This window comes from Salmo salar, chromosome 27, assembly GCF_965601325.2.
Source record: "Salmo salar chromosome 27, fSalSal1, whole genome shotgun sequence".
Lineage (NCBI taxonomy): Eukaryota > Metazoa > Chordata > Actinopteri > Salmoniformes > Salmonidae > Salmo > Salmo salar.
The window spans coordinates 8,475,505-8,491,644 of record NC_138317.1 but is presented as its reverse complement, the minus strand read 5'-3'; the positions used below and the strand labels follow the sequence as shown (position 1 = coordinate 8,491,644).

Genomic DNA, 16,140 nt, shown 5'->3' with positions numbered 1-16,140 from the left:
GTGGGTGTGTGTGTGTGTGGGTGTCTGTGTGGGTGTGTGTGTGTGTGGGTAAGACCTGACCAGGAATGACTGAGGTTGTGGTCGATGTTTGACTGCAGTCATCTCAGATAGTGCTTTTGGGAAAAAGGGAAAACAGGAACTGTCCAACCAACGCCCAAGCACCCAGGCATTAAGGGCTTCTAGGTGATTCTATTTGCTCTGTTTCTTTACAATGGAGGCCGCACATACACATGTTTTATTCATGACCAAGGCTGTTACGAAATTGGGTTCCTTTCTGTCTACAGTGAGCTAGTAGTGTGGAACTGTTCCATTTAGTAGAGATTACCTGAGGACCGTAATGACCATAAACCTAATTAAGCCCTGGTATTTTTATGAGGACATTTTTTTGATAGCTGTGCGTTTCTACCCAATACAACCTTGTTGCCCTATGTGGTGAGAGTCTGTGAGAGACTCCTACATCGTTAATAAGATGTTTACCTCTAGCCTGAATGACCCGTGCCTAGCCTCCTACCGCCTTCAATTGAGAACTCAATGATAATTACAACCTGGCTTGATTAATTGCGTCTCAATAATATGCTGCTCTCACTCCGACGCTACAAGGGTTGATTAAGCAAACATACAAGATGGGTTGGAAGAACTAGGGCTGCTAGCTCTCCATCAACTAGTGCTGCTCACACAGCAGAGCATGTAGGATATGAAACACAACTTATCATGCTATCTACAGGGCAATTGGTAAGGATTCAGAACCCTTGACTTTTTCCACATTTTGTTACATTACAGCCTTATTCTAAAATTGATCAAATTGTTCCCCCCCCCCTCAATCTACACACAATACCCGATAATTACAAAGCAAAAAAATGTTGTTTAAATTTTAGCAAATATAAGTGTTCCGACCCTTTACTCAGTACTTTGTTAAAGCCCCTTTGGCAGCCATTAGAGCCTCGAGTCTTCTTGGGTATGACGCCACAAGCTTGGCACAACTATATTTGGGGAGTTTCTCCCATTCTTCTCTGCAGATCCTCTCAAGCTTTATAAGGTTGGATGGGGAGCGTCGCTGCACAGCTATTTTCTGGTCTCTCCAGAGATGTTCAATCGGATTCAAGTCCGGGCTCTGGCTGGGCCACTCAAGGACATTCTGAGACTTGTCCCCAGTCTGAGGTCCTGAGCACTCTGGAGCAGGTTTTCATCAAGGATCTCTCTGTACTTTGCTCCGTTCATCTTTCCCTCGATCCTGACTAGTCTCCCAGTCCCTGATGCTGAAAAAATATCCCCACAGCATGATGCTGCCACCACCATGCTTCACCGTAGGGATGGTGAGAGGTTTTATCCAGACGTGACTCTTGACATTCAGGCCAAAGAGTTCAATCATAGTTTCATCAGACCAGAGAATCTTGTTTCTCGTGGTATGAGAGTCCTTTACGTACCTTTTGGCAAACTCCAAGAAGCTGTCATGTGCCTTTTACTGAGGAGTGGATTTCCGTCTGGCCATCAAGGCCTGATTGGTGGAGTGCTATAGAGATGGGAGAACCTTCCAGAAGGACAACCATCTCTGGAGCTCTGTCCGAGTGACCATCGGGTTCTTGATCACCTCCCTGACCAAGACCCTTCTCCTCCGATTGCTCAGTTTGGCTGAGCGGCCAGCTCTAGGAAGTGTCTTGGTGGTTCCAAACTTCTTCCATTTAAGAATGATGGAGGCCACTGTGTTCTTTGGGACCTCCAATGCTGCAGAAATGTTTTGGTAACCTTCCCCAGATCTGTGCCTCCACACAATTTATTTAATCCATTTTAGAATAGTCAAGGGGTCGGAATACTTTCCGAATACACTGTACTTGGGGCTCAAGCAGAAGATGCCCCCTATATGCAGATCTGGGATCAGATTATTGTGAAAAAAAACTTGACCAAGGGGATGAAAGTAAAACATAATGTTGGATCAGGTCTAAAGGACAATGTCACGACTACATCATGATGAGTCCAGGGAAAAATAAAATGCTTATCCATGTGGTTGGACTCTAAGGAGTGATGTGTAAGAGTGTCCTGTACAAAAGATAATATTTTTATGCCTATGAGATGCCAGTGTTTTATGGGGGTGCTGTGATTTGTTATGGCAGTGCCCAGCAATTCTATAATTCAAACATTGATTCCTCCACTATGATACCTATCAAGAACCAGCCAGCCTGCAGCCATGATGTACCCCGTCCTTCACTACACAAAATAAGGTAATATATTAAGTGTGAATGATGCAATGAGTCCGACATCCTTGTCAGAGCAGCAGAGATCTGAGTCACTTTCAATCACCTATCCACATCTCTAGATACCGTGGTTTCACATTCAAGCTGAGTCATACAGTATAGACTAGTCCAGATTGAAAGAATCATCATAACGATTCTTTCTATGCCTTTACTAGACCACGTTCTCCTAATATGGATAAATAATAACTAGTATGTAGAATTCTGAAAGAGAATCTAGAGTCTGCTATATCAGTTTTTGGACTTACAAATGAATGATATACATGTATTGATTCATGACGAATATAACTTGTCTCATGAGCTTAGTTCAACTGTCATTCCTCATCAGAACCCATTATATAATCTTGTTTTACTCCAATGTTTAAACGATGTAAATGCAAACAAACACAGTATAGCTTCATGGTTCAAACTAATTTAGATATCAATCCTTGCAGTCTATGAATTTGAGAGTGGTTGCACTTCTCCAGGCCCATCCCTCAGCTAGCGTTAAAGCTATTACTGTTTGGTAACAGTGAATGTGAAATCATTCCACAGGTTTCGTGTTTTGATTTCAAATTATTTATGGGGCGTCAGTTTGGACCAGGTCCCCGTCCTTGGCTGCACTTCATCAGTCAATACCATAAATTAATTATTTTCAGGGGATGTCACCATTTATATTTGCCAACCAAATGCTTCACAACTCAATTGGTTGTGACACCTCACTTGAAATTGGGGATACTGAGCTTTTATAGCTCTGTCAGTGTATCCAATCTAAGTGTGCAAGAAAGGCATCTCGGGAGGGTCCATCCTTGAAAAACAGGGTCATCACAACTCAAAATGTGCCAATGGCATTTCTATGACACACACGGTCATGCATAATGTTATGTTAATAGATTTAACAAGTCATTTATGAATGCCATCGTTCTATTGCAACAAATGCAAAATTACACCCATATTAGATGATTTCTGAAGCAGAGCATTCAACCTTCATGTTCTACATATTTCTATCCCTCAGAAAACCAGTAAACAGCGTAAGAGTAAAAAAACAACAAAATATATTGTCACATACACGCAATATGTGCAGTATGTGTTGTTTTACAGGGACAGCCATGGTAGTACGGCGCCCCTGGAACAAATTAGGGTTAAGTGCCTTGCTCAAGATTGATGTTTCACCTTGTCAGTTCAGGTATTCGAACCAGCGACCTCTCGGTTTGTGGCCCAACGCTCTAACCGATAGGTTATTGTGTTGTTACCTGTACTTATTGTGGTCCTACGGAAATGACAGGCAGACAGTCTCATCCACTTTCAAAAGCAAGTATTTAGTCCTTGTCGGTAATCTTCGTGAGTTGTCTTCGTGAGTTGTCAGCAATAGTTGTCAACAAAATCTGTCATTGCTTGCTTGCTTCTGTTCTCTTGACGCTCCTCTAGCTACAGCGGCACGATGTGTTCGCATACAAATTGAACGTCCTTTCTATCGGCACGAGAGTAGATCAATACATCGATGTAGTTGATGCACTGGCGGTCCTCTCGATTTACGAGCTCTATAACATGATTGTGTTACACGACTGACACGCGCAAACATACACACCGGGCGCGTCCATAATAATCACCACGGCGATTTCCTCCGCCCATGTCTGCGATTTACAATCACAGTTTTCTCACTCTCCACAGTGGCATAATTTGGGTGTTCGCACTACCTGGAGCCACATTAAACGGCACGCTTTCTCTGCAGAGAGGAAATTAGCACATTATTTCATGTGATTCACTCTCAGTGAATATTCAACGTGACAGCAGTACTTTAGCCTATATGAGAAATAGACTGCAGCCTATCCCTGGGTCACGACAAGTGTCATTCCCGTATTGCACTCCCTTTATGTGAGCGTGAGTGTGTCGAGGGCGTTGATGCAATTCGGTAGAAGCTATTGAAACAATGCACAGGGGAAATAAACAATCGAGGTGGCTACAAATAGACCAATCATTCAAATGCGCTGCCTTCGGTTGGGTTCATAGGTTACTCGTAGAATATGTCAACAGTGATAGTATGAGACTGAGCCGAGCATCCAGACTCCGTAGGCTATGCTCGTACCCTTATGACATTAATATTGAACAGTAGGTACAATGCCCTTGGACACTGAGCACGACATCACATGCAGGATTACCACATTTCCTATAAACACTTGTCCATATACAGTACTATGTGATTGAGAATAATCCCATTACTTCCGGAGTGCAACATGCAGTCATTGATGTAGGCTGTTGAACAGACTAAATACAGACATAGTACTCTATCTCCGGGTATGGGCTGCCGACATCACCAGTGCGCTCCGCCTGCTTTCTCCCGACAGAGAACTCACCCTCACCTGGGGGGGGGGGGGGGGGGGCAAAACAAAGCGCAGTTCTCCTCTCAGCCGATTTCCTTTTCACTCCTCGGCCAAGCATTTGCAAATCACCTCCGCATGCACGCACACGTTATCCTGCAATACCGGAATTTGGATATCTGCGATAAATTGTCCATTTTTAACATACACAACGTTCCAAAGACAACCCGCCCCCTGCGTTTGTGATTGGTTCTCGATGCGCCGATGTACCTCAGTCGCGCAAAGCTGTAGGCTATTTAAAGAAAATACACACATCTGGCCAGCGGTTCCGCGCAACTGGAGGACTTTGGAACCTCTGAATTACGCACACAGAACGGCTTCGACTTTGAAGTGAACCCCTACATTTCGTGACCATGGGTCTACAAGGTTATATTTGTGCAAAGCATAGCTCTGAGATATTGAGCGTCAAAGTTATCACATCCCAGATGTTGTAGTGAATTCTTATTTCATAACCCCTTACGGTCCTCGCCTTAAATGTACCTTAAGTGCAGAGCATCAAAATCCTGAGACGTTTGTAAATCCGTTTTTTAAGGGGGTGCAAACGCACCTGGGTTCAGCCATAAAAGTCTACCTGGCACAGAATGTTAATCTTATTACAGATATGTAATGATTAAATAAAGAGAATACCCTTCATTCTTTCTAATCCCATCATCAAATATACTTATTAATGTTCATCACACATTTGTTAAATCGATAGTTCATAAAAATGACAATTACACTATATCCTATAGAGAACCAGCAACATTGCTAAAACTTAGCTCTGGATCAGTAAAATTACACCTTTTCTGGTGTCCCAAAGTCAGTAAATGACTTGCTAGTTATCAATAAAAATGTGGTATGTTTGTAATTTTGGTGAAATACTCCTATGTAGGTTTTCATATTTATATAGAAAAAGACAAACACAGAAATGTCTCTCCAGTTGGCCTTAACCATGCTCAAATGCACATGTAGCCTATTTATTTGCTTTTACCATAAAGAGCTTAAAGGAAAATTCCACCCAAGAATGATCTTTTGGTATTTGTTTCATTACTCCATTGTTGATATAGTCCCAAAATATTTTGCATGTCAGCAATCAAGTTTTCAAGATATATAACTTTCAAAATACAGAAATACAGCCGGTATGATGCACTTTGCATCATATGATGCAAAACATGTAACATGCATCATACTGGCTGTATTTCTGTATTTTAAAAGTTATACATCTTGAAAACTTGATTGCTGACATGCAAAACATTTTGGGACTATATCAACAATGGATTAATGAAACTAATACCAAAATATTGTTTTGGGGTGGAGTTTTCCTTTAATGTGATGGCCATTCTTCTGAAAAAGTGGTGAAAAAAATCGAAGTAATTGCAAAAGACAACCAGAACCTATGAATAAACAAAGACTTGGAATAAGGCTCTATCGGGAAAATATATGGTTTTGAGATAATGAGTATGTTTCAAGTCCCAGATCTCAGAACTATTTTGGGACGTGTTCCTCTTTCATGACTCAATAAGTACATAACTTATATACAATAATTTTGTATTGACAACCCAGCATTGTGTAATTGGATTGTAGATAGAACCTTATAGTACCAAGTTCAAAAGTTTTTGCACAGATGTTTTTCATTGGGATGATTTACATTTTCACATATCTGATAAAAAAAACATGTGCTGGCGCATACCCAGAATAATAGTTAGTGTGGAGGTGCTGACTAACGACGAATAAACTAGAAACTATCAAAAGAAAGAAAGTCGGCATCACTGTGCCTGAAACATTGGTAAATACTCATTAAATTGCTGGGAGATTACACATGGAGTGTGCGACTTTCTTTATTTTGATAGTTTACATTTTCACATATCTGACATATCTCACATATGGGACATACTCACATGTGAAGTACCTCCTAAAGAGCAACTCTTTGTGAATAAGTAATTTTTGACCAAAATAGATTGAACCTTAAAGTCCCACGGTCTCGATATGTCGGCAATTGATTTGTGTTCAAGATTAACTTTGCTTAACTCTAAACCATTATATCACAGACAGATTCATGCTGAGTTTGTCAGTGATATAATAATCTAGTTTGAGCAGGAAGCTAAGAGGATGGAAAATGAAAAATCTGAAAAACAACTATCCTATCTCGCGCCATTTAAATAACACTCAAAACTAATTCAGTAATTAAATATTTTATCACACTTGGTGTTCATTGCAGCACACACGATTCATAATTTAGGCTATTACCTAATTAGGCCGGCCATGTTACAATGTCAATTACGTTTTCTGTACGCCACCGGTATAAAGATGCTACCAATCAAAATGAAGAGAAAGGAAGTGGTTGTATGCTCATGCGAGTAAGATGATCAAGGTGGTCTCTTTGTGAACATAGCCTACACAAACGCTGGTAATTTTCTATGCACCTAGTGCCTCCTTGTGTTCAAACGATTGAACTACTCACAGTCTTTCACTCCTTTGTGAGGCTGCTCCGTGTTTTCTGTCCTGCAACAAGCTCTCACAGGCTAACGTCAGAATTAGATGTTCATCCATGATTCTCAAACATCAAATTTCAAAGTTGTTCCAAATGTCAAATTTCGAAGTGCTTGGTTACTCCTCTGTGTCGTTCCAAGATTAAGTTAGGCGTTAACGCAGAATTCGTAAGGTTAGGCATTAACTCCAAATGGTTAAGGTAAGGATTAAGGTTTGTGATAGGCTTAAAAGAAAAATAGCAAAAACAACTATCTATTGCTGTATTTGAACCAGAGGCAGATGCATTTGCCTATCCGCCATATCTGCCCACAACACTAGCAAAACCAAAGTCTACTTGAAGGTAACAGCGCTCACTGTTGCCCCTAGTGGCTGGTTTCCATGTCATCTCCCGATGTCCTCAGACATGGATGGACATCGAATACTGACTTGCATCATGGGTGACCTGCTTGCTCTGTCAACGGGCTGCTCCTATGATGACATCATAGCTAGCCTATCTCCTATCTTCCATCTCTCAGGACTGAGATCATTGTGCAACACCGTGCAGGCTGTCTGTGGATTAGCAGCAGCATCTGTCACAGTTTCAATGTGATTCCAGGATTCTTTCACTCCAAATGGAAACAAAGTACATTTAGGATTCCCAAATGCACTGGCTGCATCTTACTCCACACAATAAACCTTTATGTGTTCAAGGTGTAGGCAGAACAGAATAAAACAATTATTAAAAAAAACATCTAAGCAACCTGAAATGAATTTGCACTGTTAGCAAAATAATTGCCTAGCTTTATAATATTATTTAATCAGTAATTGTTATAATATGAATCCTATTTCAAAACACAAAAGGCTTAATTTCTATGAATGAGATTGGATTTCATTCCTTTGATCCATAATTGATGATCTGCAAACATATCAGACACACTCCTCATCAGTGTCAGTTTAAGAATGGGAAAAAACATACATTTTCTCAGTTGCATTCTCTAAAATAGCAGAACCTTAGTAGCCAAGGGATATGTAGGAAGGCAGTCTTGCAAGGTTTTCGAGTGCAGAATAAAGGTGAATTCTGTTTCTTCTGAGCACACCCCTGTCAGTCTCTACCTAGTAGGATCTCAGGGTTGTGGCTGCTCTCAGAGTTTGTTCTGTAGTGATCCACACTTTCTGTCCAGATGTGAGCTCATGTAGTGGTCTTGAGCAGTGGTGTTGGTTGTAATTCTTTGCTTGCGTCCTCCTTCTTTCCTCATCCATTTTGCAGAAAGCCTGCACATCCAGCCACTTGGCAAGCAGTTTGGTAATTGTTATTAGTAAGCTTGTGCGAAGATGTCTCCCCATGAGCAGTTGTGCTGGAGAGAATCCATGTGCCAATGGTGTGGTTAGCTACACCAACAGCGCTATGCTTTGGTCCAGGTCTCTTTTCCAGAGATTTTTGATGGTCTGTACAGCATGCTCCGCGGCACAGCGGATTGCTTGTGATGTGGCATGAAGTTCTCTTGAGCGTAAGCTTGGAAGATCTCTGCGGGGAACTGCGGTCCATTGTCTGAAACTATGGTCTCAACAACTCCATGGCGAGCAAAGGCTCCTTTTACACTGATTGCCCCAGCATCTCCCTGATTGCCTTGACCTTGTTGTGATCTGGCTCCGGTCCTGAATTATAATTTTTTTATTTAACCTTTATTTAACTAGGCAAGTCAGTTAAGAAAAAAAGTATTATTTACAATGACAGCCTACCTAAACCCTAACCCGGACGACGCTGGGCCAATTGTGCGCCCTATGGGACTCCCAATCACGGCCGGTTGTGATACAGCCTGGAATCGAACATTGGTCTTTACTGATGCCTCTATTATGAGATGCGGTGCCTATGAGATGCAGTGCCTGCGCCACTCAGGAGCCCTAAAAGCAGAACCCCTGTGACCCAAGAGAATGATTTCATCCTTGACAAACTCACACTTTTCATTGAGTGTGAGACGTTCCTGCTGGGTCATTCAAATCAAATTAAACTTTATTTGTCACTTGCGCCGAATACAACAAGTGTAGACCTTACTGTGAAATGCTTACTTACAAGCCCTTAATCAACAGTGCAGTTCAATAAAGAGTTAAGAAAATATTTACTAAATAAACTAAAGTAAAAAAAATAATAAAAAGTAACACAATAAAATAACAATAGCGAGGCTATATACAGGCGGTACCATGTCAATGTGTGGGGGTACAGGTTAGTCGAGGTAATTTGTACATTTAGGTAAGGGTGAAGTTACTATGCATAGATAATAAACAGTGAGTAGCAGCAGTGTACAAAACAAATGGAGGGGGGGACTGGGGGTAGAAGCTGTTAAGGAGCCTTTTGGTCCTAGAATTGCCGCTCCAGTACCGCTTGCCGTGCGGTAGCATAGAAAACAGTCTATGACTTGGGTGACTGGAGTCTCTGACAGTTTTTGGGTCTTTCCTCTGACACCGCCTAGTATATACAGTGGGGCAAAAAAGTATTTAGTCAGCCACCAATTGTGCAAGTTCTCCCACTTAAAAAGAAGAGAGGCCTGTAATTTTCATCATAGGTACACGTCAACTATGACAGACAAAATGAGAAAAAAATATCCAGAAAATCACATTGTAGGATTTTTAATGAATTTATTTGCAAATTATGGTGGAAAATAAGTATTTGGTCACCTACAAACAAGCAAGATTTCTGGCTCTCACAGACCTGTAACTTCTTCTTTAAGAGGCTCCTCTGTCCTCCACTTGTTACCTGTATTAATGGCACCTGTTTGAACTTGTTATCAGTATAAAATACACCTGTCCACAACCTCAAACAGTCACACTCCAAACTCCACTATGGCCAAGACCAAAGAGCTGTCAAAGAACACCAGAAACAAAATTGTAGACCTGCACCAGGCTGGGAAGACTGAATCTGCAATAGGTAAGCAGCTTGGTTTGAAGAAATCAACTGTGGGAGCAATTATTAGGAAATGGAAGACATACAAGACCACTGATAATCTCCCTCGATCTGGGGCTCCACGCAAGATCTCACCCCGTGGGGTCAAAATGATCACAAGAACGGTGAGCAAAAATCCCAGAACCACACGGGGGGACCTAGTGAATGACCTGCAGAGAGCTGGGACCAAAGTAACAAAGCCTACCATCAGTAACACACTACGCCGCCAGGGACTCAAATCCTGCAGTGCCAGACGTGTCCCCCTGCTTAAGCCAGTATATGTCCAGGCCCGTCTGAAGTTTGCTAGAGAGCATTTGGATGATCCAGAAGAGGATTGGGAGAATGTCATATGGTCAGATGAAACCAAAATATAATTTTTTGGTAAAAACTCAACTCGTCGTGTTTGGAGGACAAAGAATGCTGAGTTGCATCCAAAGAACACCATACCTACAGTGAAGCATGGGGGTGGAAACATCATGCTTTGGGGTTGTTTTTCTGCAAAGGGACCAGGACGACTGATCCGTGTGAAGGAAAGAATGAATGGGGCCATGTATCGTGAGATTTTGAGTGAAAACCTCCTTCCATCAGCAAGGGCATTGAAGATGAAACGTGGCTGGGTCTTTCAGCATGACAATGATCCCAAACACACCGCCCGGGCAACGAAGGAGTGGCTTCGTAAGAAGCATTTCAAGGTCCTGGAGTGGCCTAGCCAGTCTCCAGATCTCAACCCCATAGAAAATCTTTGGAGGGAGTTGAAAGTCCGTGTTGCCCAGTCGACAGCCCCAAAACATCACTGCTCTAGAGGAGATCTGCATGGAGGAATGGGCCAAAATACCAGCAACAGTGTGTGAAAACCTTGTGAAGACTTACAGAAAACGTTTGACCTGTGTCATTGCCAACAAAGGGTATATAACAAAGTATTGAGATAAACTTTTGTTATTGACCAAATACTTATTTTCCACCATAATTTGCAAATAAATTCATTAAAAATCCTACAATGTGATTTTCTGGATTTTCTTTTCTCATTTTGTCTGTCATAGTTGAAGTGTACCTTTGATGAAAATTAAAGGCCTCTCTCATCTTTTTAAGTGGGAGAACTTGCACAATTGGTGGCTGACTAAATACTTTTTTGCCCCACTGTACGTCCTGGATGGCAGGAAGCTTGGCCCCAGTAATGTACTGGGCCGTCACACTACCCTCTGTAGCGCCTTACGGTCAGATACCAAGCAGTTGCCATTCCATGTCATTTCAGCAAGCCACGTCACCCACTATTTCAGATTGTTCTGAAATAGTTTCTGTAGTTAAAAACAGATAAGATTGGCATTCCTGAAACATTATTTTGTTTAAATATAATTTGATCTCTGAGAAATTAAGCTAATAGATTGCACCCAAATAGGCCATTTTCATTAATAGGATTCATATAGTCTTCAATAAATATAGTACCTAACATCTGATTTGGACCATAATTCTTCCTTACAATGAGTAAGACGTGAGGAATCCAATAAAATGATCAAAAGTTACCCACAGACCCCCACACCTCACACCAATCCCACCTCAACAACTAGTATACTGTACAGTATCAGTTATCTACGTCTGACAAGTAGTATGGTGCTGCTGCTTGGAGTATTGCTTCTTCAACCTTTATATGAATTTATCCCTGTGAATCTGGTGATGTTTTTTTCCCTCTGTTCAGAGAAATTAGCCACTGAAGTCACTTGTGTTCTTTAGAATAAATTGGTGTGAAAGTACAAAGTCTTGCCCACTAGATGCGGCTGTTCCTGCTACTGTCACCACACCCTTTTATCCATTTTGCTAGTCTCTTGTGTTTATTCAATGGATCACATCTTCGTTGCAACTTTAGGTAGAAAACCAATTGCTTTTACTCATGTATATGACATCCATGTTCTCCATCCTGCCCAGGTCTCTATATACCTGAGAGACTTTTTGAGAGACTTTTTCTCTCAAGTGAAACGGAACACGTTGTGGAGCTCTAACTTGTATGACTCTTGGAGTTTCCCCAGTCCTTGAAAGTCCGACAAATAGACGGCAGTGAAGTCGTGTCACTTCTTTGATTCTGTGTACTAACTGTAGGGCCTCTATGGCTGGTAAGCTTAGGAGTGGTTGTGTCAGTCCTGCTACGATATACACCTCTTGTTCTGTTGTGCCCTTTTGCTATCAACTTGCTGTTAAAGCATCCATTCACAGCAAGCAGATTGTGCCCCGGCCCGTATAGAATCTTGGTTGGTCTCACCAGACTGCCATCATGCTGTTGTTTAAAGTATATGGCCGTCACAGCTACTCATGTGTCAAGTTTGAAGCGGATGTCTTCCCCATTCAGATGAATTTTCTCCATCTACTGCTGTGTACCTTCCGAGGACCCTTCACTTAGGAAAGCATGGTCTTGTGCTTCAGTGGTGGGCTCCGCCTGTGTGACTGTGTATACAGCTTGAGCAGAACAGCTGCATAATGTCCCTTCTTGCAACACTTTCTACAGTCAGCCTCATTGGCTGAACAGTCCTTCCATCTATGTTCTCGTCCTCCTCTACATCTTTTGCACTCCTTTTCACTTAGATTTTCACGTCTTGTTTTGCCCTTTGTATGTCGTGTGTGCACTTTGTTGGAATTTTATTCCATTTTGCTTTGATGGGATCCACATTTGTAGTGGTTACTCCTCTTACTGAATTGCTGTGCGGTAATGTTTGCTGTTTCTTTACAGTTTCACTTTGTCTGACTCTTTGAATAGCTTTTGCCAGTGTCACGTCTGAGTCGAACTCTAGCTTTTCTGACAGCCTCTGACAGTCTATTATTCCAACAATAGTTCTGTCTCTTATCAGTTCTTCTTTGAGCACTCCAACGTTACCATGCTCAGCCAGCCTGTGTACAGCTGTGATGAATGCCTCTGCACTCTCTCCCTCATCTTGACATCTCATGTTGAATTAAACTGTCTCAAAAATAATTTCTACACAGTGCTGCTCAAATGCTCCTTTTTCTGCATCATACTTACAGCGCATTCGGAAGGTATTCAGACCCCTTTAGTTTTTCCACATTTTGTTAAGTTACAGCCGTATTCTATAAAATTGATTAAATTGTCGCCGCCCCCCCCCCCCCCCCCCTCCCCCCCCCCCCCCCTCATCAATCTACACACAATACACCTTAATGACAAAGATAAGACTGGTTTTTTGAAAATTCAACTAAGTACTGAGTAAAGGGTCTGAATACTTATGTAAATAAGGTATTTGTCATTATGGGGAATTGTGTGTAGATTGACGAGGAAAAACGTTTTAAAATACATTTTTGAATAAGGCTGTAACGTAACAAAATGTGGAAAAAGTCAAGGGGTCTGAATAATTTCCGAATGCACTGTATTTTAATCTGAGTCAGTCCATTGATACTCCCAAAATGTCATCAGCGGCATCCTCCATAGCATATTTAAGAGAGTTCACCTGATATTCCTCTGGGTTTGTATTCAGCCCTGATGCCATACGAAACCTCTCAAATCTCCTCATCCATCTTGGCCATTCTCCCGTGTTTGAGAAGTCAAAGGGCTCTGGATGAATTATAGCTAACGTGTTTCTACATCTGCATTGCTTTCTGTTTGGGGTTTTAGGCTGGGTTTCTGTATAAGCACTTTGTGACATCTGCTGATGTAAAAAGGGCTTACTAAATACATTTTATTGATTTGTTGATTATATGTACAACTGCCACTGCCATTTCGATCTTTGTTTTGTTTTATTCCGCTTGCAGAGAAACTTTTCCTCCTCCTAGTGTTTTTTCCTCCTCTCCTGTCCCTCTGTTCTGCTCAGTTTCTACTAGATTCCAATGCCCAAAGTCAAAATTGGAAATATCATAACATTTCATGAAAACAAAAATGAGCTTTTTGGTCTTAATTTAAGGTTAGGGTTAGGCATAAGTTTCAGTGTGGTTAAGGTTAAAGACATGATCTGGAGCTTTGACGATTACTAAGTATTTTTTAAACCTCACGCTTTGGGCTGGATGTGTCAATTTGTAGTTCATAAGCATAATCTATATGCAGAATTACTGTTTTACCTTAATAAGGCACAAAATCCCTAGTTTGAAAGGGACTTTTTTCTGGATCTGTGCTAGGCCATTTTCCCTACATTTTCCACCACGTGGGCCAGCCCCCTAGCAATTCTAGTTTCAGACAATGAGCTTCAGCCCCTCTCCATTTGAGTGACAGCTCGCAAGATGCACATGATTCACCCACAGCAGAGCAGAGAGAGAGAGAGAGAGAGAGAGAGAGAGAGCAATGACTTCAACCAATAAACTTCAGCCCCTTGCCATATGAGTGACAGCTAGCAAGATGCACATGATGCAACCACAGCAGAGCAGAGAGAGAGCAATGTAAGGGTGCACAAATCTGCACATATGTGAGATTGTACGCAATTTTCGGGGACCACTTTTGGCTCGTGAGCGCTACTTTCAGAACTACTGGCTAAAAAGTATACACAATTATAGGAGAATCTCTTTAAGGTTACATTTAGGGTTAGGTTTCAAAGGGTTAGGGTTAGGGTTAGGGTCAGAGTGTGCAAAGCTGTCACCAAGGCAAAGGGTGGCTACTTTGAAGAATCTAAAATCTAAAATATATTTTTTCTTCTTTATCTAATAAATGTGTTAATTCATTCACAACTAAGTTGTTGCTGAGCTCAGCACAGGCAGTGTGGTCCCCTGGTCTTCTGGTACCAGTGCCGTGAGAACGGATGCTAGGCTTAGCAGAAGCAGCTCAGGGATGAGTGCAGTGGAGGTACGAAGAAAACAGAGGGAGACACACAGATATACTGCCAGTTCCTTATTACGTAATACTAATTAACACAATAATCCTAATTATGTCTACGTATTCACACACTTCAAATCTGAAAATCAGTTTCCTATAATTGTCTAATAAGTCTATTTAAGCAGTTAGGAAAGCAAAGGCTAGCTTTTTCAAACAGAAATTTGCATCCTGCAGCACAAACTCCAAAAAGTTCTGGGACACTGTAAAGTCCATGGAGAATAAAAGCACTTCCTCCCAGCTGCCCACTGCACTGAGGCTAGGAAACACTGTCACCACTGATAAATCCACAATAATTGAGAATTTAATTAAGCGTTTTTCTACGGCTGGCCATGCTTTCCACCTGGCCACCCCTACCCTGGTCAACAGCACTGCACCTCCCACAGCAACTTGCCCAAGCCTCCCCCATTTCTTCTTCACCCAAATCCAGATAGCTGATGTTCTGAAAGAGATGCAAAATCTGGACCCCTACAAATCAGCAGGGCTAGACAATCTGGACCCTCTCTTTCTAAAATTATCAGCCAAAATTCTTGCAACCCCTGTTACTAGCCTGTTCAATCTTTCTTTCATATCGTCTGAGATCCCCAAAGATTGGAAAGCTACCGCGGTCATCCCCCTCTTCAATGGGGTAGACACTCTAGACCCAAACTGCTACAGACTTATATCTATCCTACCCTGCCTTTCTAAGGGTTTCGAAAGCAAAGTTAACAAACAGATCACCGACCATTTCAAATCCCACCGTACCTTCTCCGCTATGCAATCTGATTTCCGAGCTGGTCATGGGTGCATCTCAGCCACGCTCAAGGTCCTAAACGATATCATAACAGCCATCGATAAGAGACAATACTGTGCAGCTGTCTTCATCGACCTGACCAAGGCTTTCGACTCTTGTCAATCACCACATTCTTATCGGCAGACTCAATAGCCTTGGTTTCTCAAACGACTGCCTCGCCTGGTTCACCAACTACTTCTCAGACAGAGTTCAGTGTGTCAAATCGGAGGGCCTGTTGTCCGGACCTCTGGCAGTCTATGGGGGTGGCAGAGGGTTTAATTCTCGGGCCGACTCTTTTCTCTGTACACGTCAATGATGTCTCTCTTGCTGCTATTGATTCTCTGATCCACTTCTACACAGACGACACCATTCTGTATACTTCTGGCCCTTCTCTGGACACTGTGTTAATTAACAAACCTCCAAATGAGCTTCAATGCTGTACATCTCTCCTTCCGTGGCCTCCAACTACTCTTAAATGCAAGTAAAACTAAATGCATGCTCTTCAACCAATCGCTGCCCGCACCTGCCCGCCCGACTAGCATCACTACTCTGGACGGTACTGACTTAGAATATGTGGACAACTACAAATA

General features: G+C 42.0%; 1 protein-coding gene across 3 annotated transcripts in view; it reads right to left on the bottom strand.

Moving 5' to 3' along the window:
• The window catches only part of LOC106588496 (exostosin-1c), a 74,371-nt gene extending 70,292 nt beyond the window's left edge, over positions 1 to 4,079 (bottom strand). Inside the window, exon 1 of one of the 3 annotated variants that reach the window (XM_014177593.3) lies at positions 3,399 to 4,079. The gene's annotated coding sequence lies outside the window, so the exon portion shown is untranslated. The remainder of the gene's footprint in view (positions 1 to 3,398) is intronic. The other 2 variants (XM_014177592.3, XM_014177594.3) reach the window with 2 other exon arrangements.
• Between the last annotated feature and the right edge of the window lie 12,061 nt (positions 4,080 to 16,140).